Genomic DNA, 11,905 nt, shown 5'->3' with positions numbered 1-11,905 from the left:
AATCAGCGTTTCCACTGCTGCCAAAAAGAAAGAAAAAAAATCCTTCAGAGTACTCTGCTTGAGGTCACAAAAAGGACATAAAAGAGACAATTTCCAAGATAGGTATCCAGAGCTTGAAAACACTAAAAAAGAAATAACAAAAACCCATTCAGAAGGGGATCTCTCACACAGACACAAGCACATTACTGTGCATTATTTCTATCTATCCATGGCTATTGAGTGTCAGTCTGTAAAGCTGTCTGGGCGAAGACAGTCTCAATGTTCTGCAGGGAAGAAGGTGGTGGGTGTAGACGTCCAATGCCTAATGTACATTGCCACGAGGTGTGTGTGTGCATATAGATGGGTGTGTATGTATAGGTACTCTAGTGGTGTAGTGAGTTAAACATCTGTATGCTAATCACAAGGTCAGCAGTTTAAGACCACCAGCTGCTCTGTAGGAGAAAGATGAGGCTGTCTACTCCTATAAAGAATTACAGTCTTAGGAAACCTCACAGGTAGTTCTACCCTACAGGGTATCTCTGAGTTCAAATCAACTGAACAGCATTGAGGTTTTTAAAATGTATATATGCATTAATATGATTGAGCTTCAAAAAGTTCATAGAAAAATGGAATTAAGTGATAAAGGGATTTCCCCATAAAAATTTTAAAGTCTCCTCACAGTAGAATGGCCAATTTATCAATATTATCTATCATCTATCTATCATCTGTCTATCTCCATCTAATATCTATCTATCATCTGTCTATCTTCATCTAATATCTATCTGCCTACACTAGAGAAAAAAATATTTAATTCACAAAAATCCAATTGCATAGGTTCATTTCTAACCATAACACTACTTTGTGAGAATGAATGACCACAGAAGTACTATTAGTTGGAAATATAAAGCTAAGCATTGTTTATGTATTTAAAATGCCTTCTGAATTGTTTTCATGGATTTTTCTTCATTTTGTTCAAGCCTTAGACTCCATTCCTACTTCTGTTGACATGTCCAAAGTATGTGTGACAAAGTCTGGCTGTGCTGAAGTGCTTTGGCGTTTTTATGTGTAGTCTTTATTACTCCCATCCAAGGCCTGGGTGGGAGTATATAAATAAAGTATAGACTACTCTACATTGAGACTGGTCAGCTTTGTCATTCCCCTGAGTATAAAAGTGGTCCTTCTCAGAAGCAGGAATGGGAAATCCACATTCTTTCCTGCACCTAGCTGGCTCTTCCTTATCAAAGCACTGCTGCAACTATTCTTAAATGATTTCAACACAATTTTTGCATGTGACACAAATAATATTGTCAAATGTGTTATATTTTCTATTGGATCATTTTTCTTTAGAATGGGTGTTCATACATTTAATATTTAATTCTCACAAAATTGATGTGGACCATAAATTTTGTTATGTAAGATGATGTTTATCTGAGAAATCTATTATGAAATGGGCTACATATTGTTTGATGAACACAAAGTCATTTGATGTGTGTTTAGAAACGGCAGACAGCTATTTTGGTTAAGTCATTGATATATTGGGTAACACGATGCTTTATCTTAGGCAAAGCACCATAATGCTCTTTAATACTGGTGCTGCTTTGGTACACTCATGGCTAAATAACTTGATTATCAGACACTGAAGATAAACTAGAGCAACCCATTTCCTGTCATCAGCTCCAGAAGATTGTATTTTTCAGTAGTGAAGTGTAATGGGGGACAAATCAAAACATGCATTTATATTGATAAACAAAATTTTGTTTAAATGAAGGCTGACCTCATTGTTGATATTGAATAGAGATTCATGATTTAAAACCTCCCCCCCAAATCAACCACGGATCTATCTGTCCCACTGCTGTACATTGTGGAGACACAGTTTGGTACAGAAGAAACCAGGAGTAGCATGCATATGCCTGCTTATGTAAGTGCACCTTCCCTAACTCACAGCCACGTGACAGGCCAGATTAGAAATGCGCTATTAGGGTTTCCAAACCTGTAAATCTGTATAAATGTAGACGTTTTCATCTCCCTCCTGTTGAGTAATGGGTGAGTTTGCAGGCAGAGTGCTTTACCTCTATCTCAGCAGAGATAACACTACATTAAAACATCCAGTTTTTTGATTGTTTGTTGGTTTTGTTTTGCTTTTTTATGGGTCAAAAGAGTGAAGAGTGGTATGGTCATTCTTGATTTTAAATCATCCATTCTTCCCTTGTTCTGTTCACACAATTGCCCCTCGATCCATGTACAGGTTCCACATGGGCACAATATTCTGGAATTCTTATTCTTCTCAAGTATATCCATAGTTTTTGTTTGTTTGTTTATGATCCACACAATTTAATGCCTTTGCATAGTAAATAAAATACAAATTAACATATTTCTGGTATTCTCTGGTCTGAGCCAGATTCATCTCCCGTCAACAATGAAATCCCCGGTTATACATCCTCTTCTGCCCTAGATTTAGGGCAGTTCCTGGTCAGTGTACCGCTGCAACCATTAGTAAATGATAATCTTGCATGTGATATCAGTGGTGTTGTTGTATAATTTGGAATGGGCACACATACGATCCCTTCCAGTCAGCTGGCCAGCTGTCTTCCAGTTGTCTTAGCAAAGATGATCTGGTGCTTCCCGTGCTTCCTTAGCTTGTTGAACATTTCAGATGGTACTTTGTTAATCCCTAGAGCCTAGTCTCTGGCGAATGCTTTAAAAGCAGCTCAAACTCCTTCCTTAGGTAGCATTGGTTCATGCCCATGTGCTAACTCTTTACATGGTTCTTTTTGGTACGGTGATTCTGTGTGTTCTTTCCATCTTTTTTTTTTTAATGCTTTCTGCGTCATTCATCCTGTTTTGGTTGCTTATTAGCAAAACCGGTAAAAAGAAAGCTGTAATCATTGAACACAGCACTCTGGCAATCAAGACATTTAAAGCCGTCAGTCGTCTGGGAGGAAGAAAGCACTGTGTGACAATTAGAACTCTGATTTACAAACAGCGTGGTCCCAAATGTACCTGGTCACAACATTCCTGATCAGGTCATCATTGGAGCTCTGACTTAATGTAGCCAACATAAGGACATTCTGATTCTGGAGTGATGGGAAGGGTCCAATACATTCCATCTGCTTGAGTACCCATGAGGATTGAACAGTGTAGCATCCATGACAGAACCTGGTGTCAGGTCACAAATTCTACTCTCAAGAGTGATATCCTTTCCAGTAACACCATCTTTCCTGTAGAAATGGTCCATAACTGCTGGGTCAAGATCACTCATCAGATTTTTCAAGGTTTGATTTGGCTGGCTGATGACTCAACTCTCTGGGAAATACTTGTATACAAGTACCAGCAGTCAGAATTCATAAGTCTCATACAATACACTGTTCCATTTGGGAAAATTGAATTAAGAAACTCTAATTCTTCCTGAATTCCACTGAGGGTACCCTTGGTGAGAAGGTTGAAGCACTTTCTTATGAAGATCAAGGACTCAGCTTTTAGTTTGACTAACAACTTAATGTCAAGAAGACCAAAATCCTCACAACTGGACCAATAGATAACATTATGGATAGTGGAAAAAAATTGAATTTGTCAAAGATTTGTCTTTCTTGGATCCATAATCAATGCTCATGGAAGTAGCAGTGAAAAGATCAAAGAGTGCAATGCATTGGGTAAATCTGCTGCACAAAACCGCTTTAAAGTGTTGAAAAAGCAGGATGTTGCTTGGTCAACTAAAGTAGGCCTAACCCAAGCAATGGTATTTTTCAATCACCTCAGATGCATATGGAAGTGGACCTTGGATAAGGAAGACCAAAGAAGAATGGGTGTCTTTCCATGATGGTGTGAGGAAAGCATATTGAACAGTATGGTGGACCGAGTAATGGACAAAGGAATCTGCACTGGAAAAAGTACAGCCAGAATGCTCCCTAGAGGCAAGGATGGTGAGATATTTTGAATATATTTGGGGCATGTTGGCAGGAGAGAGCAGTCCCTAAAGAAGGCCATCATGCTTGAAAAATAAACGAGCATCAAATGAGAATAAGACCCTGGCAATATAAATTGAAACCCTGGCTCCCTTGATGGGCTGAAACATAAGAACAATTATGAGGATGGAACAGGACTGGGAAATGTTTCATTAGTGACATTCATAATTTAATTGTAATTGACCAAGTACAAAATAAGAGAACTAAATTCCCTCACTTGGGAGAAAAAAATGTTACTTGTCCATAGTAATTAGTAAATCATCATTGGCAATCATTGTAAAAATTATTTTCTCTATGGCTCTGAAACTGCAATAATTGATGAATGTTTTAGAGTTGCATTTTTCAGTGCTGAAAAATCACTACATTTCTCTTATTCATCCCTTGCATCTGTCTTAGAAAACACGCACACACACACACACACACACACACATAGACACATGCACACACATATATATATTTCCCCCCCTGAACTCATGTTTTTATGTAGTATCTCATTCAATTCATCAAATAATAATTATGAAACAACAATCATAATATGAGATTCAAAGGTCTCTTCATCGAAAATCATGAGCCACCCAAAGTTGTTTTTTTTTAAATCTCCCATATTTTTCCAGATAGAAGTAAAAGTTCTACTCTAGAAAAAATGACTAGTTTTCAAATACTTTATATTGTTTATGGGAGAAAGATGAAGCTTTCTACTCCTGGAAAGAGCTACAGTCTCAGAAACCCACAAGGGCAGATCTACCCCACCCTTTAAATCACTAGAACTTGGAAACAGCTTGGTGGCAATGAGCTTGGAGTTTATAAGTCCACTTGTTTTCTGCTTCAAACATGTTATCTTAGACTCCGGCTTTTTTTGTTGCAGAAACTTGCTTATACAGGACTAGAATATAGAATGTATATATTTTATCAGTTTATATGTAACTTCTGTTGCTTTAACAACTCCCCAGTATCAGTGCCAGGCAACCACCAACATTATGTCCTTCTCATATTACTTCAGCCCTCCTGCTGGCTTCGGCTCTGCTGGGCTCTGGTGCGCTTCATTGTCTTCTCATTCCAGAACTTAGGCCAAGGGATAGCTTCTCTCTCTGTTCTGTGATTATCAAAGCAGAAGCCAGTAACAGAGAAACTGAGCCAAATCGTGCATGTTTGTTAAAGTTTGTACTCAGATTTGGAGCAAACCAAGACTGTTGTCCAAAAAACTTACTTGACCATGCTTATATAAAATGGAGGAGGTATTTCACATTTACAGAAAATAATTTTAAAGCATGGAGGGAATAATTATGAACAGATGATAAAGTATACCAGGGGAAATACTAGAGATATTAAATACTTGGAAACGGAAGGTGAGTTAATTGTGCTCAAAAGTGTTCTTTTGGGAAGTAAGTTGAATGACAATGAGTATTGCATAAAAATGGCAGTTTCAGACAACTTGTTTAGTAGCTTTTCAACGAACTGTTATGAACACGGAGCACAACCTTTCTATTGTAATTAAATTTAGTTTATCCTTATTCCTAAAATCTAATTTAGGAAGGTACTGATTTCTAAATAAATAAGGTTTTTATCACTTCATAGCCCTGGTGACGCTATCTGGTGACCATTGGACTGCTAACTACAAGGTCTTTGGTTCAAACCTACCAGCCACTCCTTGGGGAAAGGTGAAGCTTTCTGCTCTTGTGCACATTTTTAGCCTTGGAAACCCTCTGTAGGGTTGTGATCATTCAAAATGGACTTATTAGCACTGTTTTGTTTTTTAATCCTTAGGAAACATTTTTCTATCATCGCCCATTCTATATTTTGCTGATCAGAAGCCTGTAGAATTCTGAAACTTTATCATAACAAATCTGATAAAATTTTCCCATCTTGGTTCATGTGGTGGTTCACTTTTGTGTCAACGTGGACCTGTGTGAAAGTGAAGGATGGAATCCAATCTATTTTCAGGTCACAGCCTAATGATGCCTCCTTGGGGATGTGGCCTTTTTATAAGAGATAGTGAAAAATTCTTTCTCTCTGCCTCTTCATGCTCCACTCCTTATGAGGAGTGCCCCCATGTGGGCTGCAGACCCAGGTAGCGGCCAGCACCTTGCCATGTTCTTACTGACTTTGGATCTACAAGACCCTGCACCCACTGGCCTGTGGTCTCCCAATTTCACCTTTCTGTGGGATCAGCCTGCAGCTTTGTGGGTCTAAAGTGGGCTCCAGCTAGCATGTAACCCAAGTACATTAGTTGGATAGGGCTGGGATGCTCCTTGATACAAAATTACTTCTTCATATAAAGTTCTTTCTTAAATATATATAAGTGTTACTGTTTTTTTCTCTCTAGACCACCCAGTCTGACAAAGTTAGTATTTCTAGAATTATATAAATGAGGATTCAGGCCTGTCCTCATCCTTGACAACTCTTAGTATATATTTTTATTGTTGTTGTTTTAAATACAGAGTCCTCATTCCCTTTGATAGCTTTTCTAAAACTCGGATTATTGTGTATTGAACCCCCAACTCCTAGCATATAATTTGATTATTCTTTTCATTTCCATTCCTTCCTTTCTTTTTATGATCTCTGATGGCATAGAGGTTATGTGTTGGACTGTGATCTGCAAAGTTAGTAGTTCAAAACCACCAGCCTCTCTGCAGGGGAAAGATGGGGCTTTCCATTCTTGTTAACAGTTTTACTCACAGAAACTCACAGGGGCAGTTCTACCCTGTCCTGTAATGTCACACATCCACTCTGGCAGTCCGTTTTCTTTCTTTCTTTTCATTTTAAATCTTCATTCTGCTACATTTGCGCTAATTTTCTCAGCCTGGATGTCAGTTAATTTCCTCTTAGACAGTAGTTTTTAACCCCCATTTTCTCAGTTTGTTTGAATTTTAATGTAATTAGTGAATCTTTCACAGTTACGGATTTTGCTGACCGATGAATTACTTCTTTGCTGTTGTTGTGTGTGTGTGTTTCACATTTCAGTGTCTGGTTTTGTCCCAGATATAACAGTGCAAAGACCTCTGTAAGAAATGTTGGTCATCACAACCCCTACCCTTTCCCCACAGATAGTGGAGTAAGACTTCAGCTCACAGTGGCTATATATTACCATATCTGTTCACTCGTTATCACACCTGCCTGCCAATTTTCTGCTTGTTGTGTAGATACACTCCCAAAACTATAGTCCCATAGAAATATATAGTGAAGTCTATTGGAAGGAAACTTGCAATAATGTCAGCAATATAACGCACATGCATCATTAGATGTTTATCATAAAAAACATGCTGCGTGACAGTGCTCTACAACAAGAAACTTGTGGTGCCTGCCACAAGATTCTCTATATTTCCATGGTGACAGGTAGCAACAGAGCACCTATGCAAATAGACAATAGCAGATGCTTCCTATTTGAAGATGTGACCTTTTTAGAAAGCAGTCCCTGGGGTTACGCCGTTTGTTACCAAGTTTTACTCTGTTGAGGTAATTCAGATATACGTAGCATTTGTATTTCGAAAACTATAAAACACAATCTCCAGGGCCATGAGAGCTATCTCTTCACTGCTTTCATTTCATTTCAAGATTCTCTCTCTTGTCTTTTGGAAATTTTATCACTGGTTCTTCTTCACAACGAAATATTAACACAGTAATACATTTGAATTCGGGAAAGAAGAGGCGTTTTACTCCCATAACAAGTTACAATCTTGGAAACCCATCGGGCAGTTCTACCCTATCCTAGAGGGTCCCGATGAGTCAGATTCAACACAATGATGTGAGTTGTTTTTTTTGTTTGCTTGTAGTTTTTGGTTATATATTTGAGTATTCATTTTTCTATAAGTTTTGCTCTTAGAACATCTGTTTGAATCTTGTGGCTATTAGATTATGAGATAATTTCCAGTATTACTAACGAGAATGTCAACAGTGGAAAACCTACCACTAAAGACAGGCTATTACAGAAAATGCCCACTGGAGAATCCAGAGCCTTCATGATGACTTTTATGATGTAGCAGGTACGATTTTCCATTACATAGAGAGGCTAAAACTCACCGGCAACCTTAAGATTTTAGTGCCTTGAATATAAAGATGTGACTTTTTCGATGAAATGGAATCTTCCTACCGAATGAGAATAATGTAGGGGAGATACAACAAACTGGGAATTTTTAAGGATTGGAAGCGGACTGAAAATGATCATTTTAATAGTTTTAAGTAAATATATTACTTTCTTTACATTTCGGTCAGGCTGAGGCTCTTGGATGATGCACTGACTGAGTGCTCAGTACACCAACATAAAGACTGGTAGTTCACTCTGAGTCAATCCAAGATCATCGACTACTGACTGCTTGTTTGCTTTTCCCTCTCGTCTGCATGTGGCACTAGGTTTATGGAGATTCGCAGTGATGCAGTACGTGTTATGGAACATTATGTACGGAAATAGTCATAGTATAATGCCACGATCTATTGTTGTTACTAGTTGCCATTAAGTTGGCCTAGACTCACAGTGATCCCCTGTATAGAACAGATGCACCGGTCCAGGTGCTAACCAAGCCTCTCCATGCTATTAAAGCAGGTCCATTTTTGCATCTGCTGTATTAGTCCATCTTGCTAAGCAGCTTCCTATTATTTTCACCGACTTTTTGCATTCTCAAATTTTAAAGGGATTGATTCCCCCTATAACCGATCCAGAATATGTAAGACAAAGTCTCATCCTCCTTGAAATTTAGGAGATTTCGTGATGTATAGCTCCAAAGACAAATCGGGTGGTTTTGTTTTTTGTTTCCCCTGACCAAAGCTCATATCCAAACTCACTGTCTTGGAGTGTATTCTAGCTCATGTGGTTGTTGTTGGTAGGTGCTGGTTCCAATCCATGGGGACCCTTTGTACAACAGAAGGACACACTGCCAGGTGCTGCGCCATCCTCACAATTGCTCTTATGTTTGAGCCCATCAATGCAGCCACTGTGTCAATCCGTCTTGTTGAAGGTCTTTCTCTTTTGTTACTCCCAAGCCTGTCGTGCTTTTTCAGGGAGTGCCGTGTAACTCCTATTGATCCCACGGCTGAGGCTGCAAATCTTAACTAGAGAAGAGAGCTCCATCTATCTCTCACCCGCAGAGTGGATGGTGACTTTGAAAACTGACCTTGTGGTTGTCAGTCCAACATTTTCCTAGAAACACAACTAGGGTGCCTTGTATTTCTGAACATGGTATAGTTATTATTTTTCACCAACACCATCATTCAAAAGCAGCAATTCTTTCTGGGTTTTTTGTCTTCCTTATTTATTGTCTAAATTTCACAGGCATATGAGGCAACTGACTTTGGTCACAGACTGATTTGAGTCCTCCAAGTGACATTTTTATTTTATAGCACTTTAAGGAAGTCTTTTTCAGCAGATTTACCCAAAGCAATATATCATTTGAATTATTGACTGCTGCTTCCATGTGTATTGATTGTGGATGCATTAAGATGAAATCCTTGAACATTTCACCCTTTTATCCACTTGTCATGCTGATTATTGGTTTTCTTTATGTTGTGGTGAGGAGCCCAGGTAGTTTAGTGGGTTAGCATTCAATTGTTAACTACAAGGTCAGCAGTTCTAAACCACCAGCCATTTCAAGGGAGAACGATGAGCCTTTCTAAACCACAAATATTTATAATCTCAGAAACTCACAGGGACAATTCTCCTCTGTCCTACAGGGGCGCTATGAATTGGCATCAAGTTGATGTCCGTACGTTCTTGAGATACAACGCAAACTAAAGGCTGTGGCCATTGATCTTCATCAATAAGTGCTTCAATCCTTCCTCCAATCCCGGTGGCATGTGCTTCATAGAGTCCATTTTCTCAGACTTTTGCTTAATATACTGGTTGAATAAGGATATTGAAAGGATTAAACATTTCCTGATTTCAAATCACACAGCACCCCCTGCTTTTGCTAGAAAGATTATTCCTTTGTTTGTGTACAGTGTCGGCAGGAACACACTTCAGACTTTTAGGATCCCCTTTTCACAGTGTTATCTATAGTTCATCATGATCCATCTGGTTGCATACATTTATTTAGACGGGATTGAGTAATTTCTAAGGTACCATTTTCCTCAGTGTAGTAAATACAAATTTAGTTGCTAAGTGCATGTTGGTCATTGCAGCCCATCGGCCTCTCTGAGGATGAAAGGTGTAGAAACATGCTTGCATAAGGAGTGCAACCTTTGCCACTGCATGGCCCAGTTCTAGTATTCCCCACAAGTTCAAATGAATGATGTATTGCCCTGGTGGCCACAGGTTCGGTGTTTTGGTATTCTTCATCATTCCCATGGGAGAGAAATGTGGCAATCTGTTGCCAGGGAGATTGAGAGCCTTGGGAGTCCCCTGGGGCAGCTTCATTCTGCTCTAGATGGTCACTGGGAGTCAGGATCAACTTAACCGCAGTCGATTGGTTTTCCTTTTCTCCATTAGCAATCCTTCCTTCAAGAGGTAGCTTTAAATAGTTTTAGAATGATCTCCTTTTTATGGTTTTAATACTATGCATAGGTTAGATGTACAAACCTCCTCGCTAATTCATACACCTTTTAAAATTTCTAATCTGATTGATTGAATATGACATATGTGTTCCTTTCTCCATCATTTCTTCTACTGCGGTATAAATGCTAACAATTAGCGTATGTGCATTCAAGAAAGGAACATGTGGTGAATATAAGAAAAGGGCACTCGGATCATTGAAGCTTGTCTCTTTTAATACCCCTTTCCCCTCCCCCGGACAGTATTGATTCTAATTGCTTTTTGAAAGACCTTGTGTCTTTGCTTCAGCAACTTTTCTAGTTGAGCAAATAATCCATTCCCTAACATTAACCCCAAATCACAACCGACAAAAATTCAAATCAATATGATCATTTCATTTATTTGGGCTGGTTAATATTTTTCATGCATTGATAATGTTTATTTGTGAAAGGCTATAGCTATTTCTTTTTTTTTTTTTTTTAGCTATTTCATATAAAATACATTTGGATGATGCTTTCAGTTAAAAAGAGATGGGCATTTCAGCAATTAGATGCCACAATGTGTGAATTATCCAGTTTACCTATCATTATTGATAAAATTGGCAATATCTTTTCCAAATCTTTATTTTAAATGTTTTATGCAGATACAGTTTGCATTGAGAATGATAGATTAAGATTAAATTAAAGTAATTTTGGATTTTCTTTCATGTCGTGACATACATAGGCAACTAAATGTAAGTGTTGTGTTATACTCTGCCTGGAACGTTTGCTAATGTTTTTGAAGAGTAAATGACTAATGCCACAGTTGCTTGAGTGGCACACATAAAGAAAACAATCATCTTGTGGGATCTTCAATATTTTCAGGGATAATATCTTTAAGATTAGTTAATCAGATACACACTTTGGTACTATATGCATTACAGCAAAGCTCATCATCTTGTAAATGAAAATCTTTCCAAGTAGTGATATAATAAGGTTCTCTATTAGCACTGTAGATCAGGTAGTAAGTGATTAAACATGAGTTTTATAGTTCAAACCTGTCAGCTGCTCAGTGGGGGAAAGGTGAGGCGGATTGCTCACATAAAGATTTACAGGTTCAAAAGCCTTCCTTACATAGAGTCTATATTATTCAATGGCAGTGAGTTTGGTTTTCATCTGATTGGTCTAATAAGTGTATTTCCTATCATATTCTGTGAACATGACTTAAAAATTATACCGTATATACTCAAGTACAAGCCGACCCAAATATCTGCTGAGGCACCTATTTGTACTACAAAAACTGCATTAAAAATGTGCTGAACCAAGAAACAACAAAGCCCACATGGAAGAAGCACACCAGCCTGTGAGATCACAAGAGACCGATGGGATCAGGTATCAGGCATTGAAAACCAAAAAAAATCATAGCACTGTGAATGAGGGGGAATGTGGAGTGGGGACCCAGGGTCCATCTGTGGGCAATTGGACATCCCCTTGCAGAAAGGCTGCGGGGAGGAGATGAGCCAGTCAGG

At 38.5% G+C, this 11,905-nt stretch overlaps 1 protein-coding gene and 1 pseudogene across 4 annotated transcripts in view; both read right to left on the bottom strand.

Annotated features, from left to right (window-relative positions):
- The window catches only part of CDH18 (cadherin 18), a 653,448-nt gene that overhangs the window by 125,211 nt on the left and 516,332 nt on the right, over positions 1 to 11,905 (bottom strand). The gene's annotated exons all lie outside the window — the stretch shown is intronic.
- Positions 2,807 to 7,935, bottom strand: LOC105979691 (annotated as a pseudogene).

This window comes from Echinops telfairi, unplaced genomic scaffold, assembly GCF_000313985.2.
Source record: "Echinops telfairi isolate 266 unplaced genomic scaffold, ASM31398v2 ScPeMD7_7469;HRSCAF=8507_1, whole genome shotgun sequence".
Taxonomy (NCBI): domain Eukaryota; kingdom Metazoa; phylum Chordata; class Mammalia; order Afrosoricida; family Tenrecidae; genus Echinops; species Echinops telfairi.
This window is presented reverse-complemented; position numbering and strand designations above follow the sequence as displayed.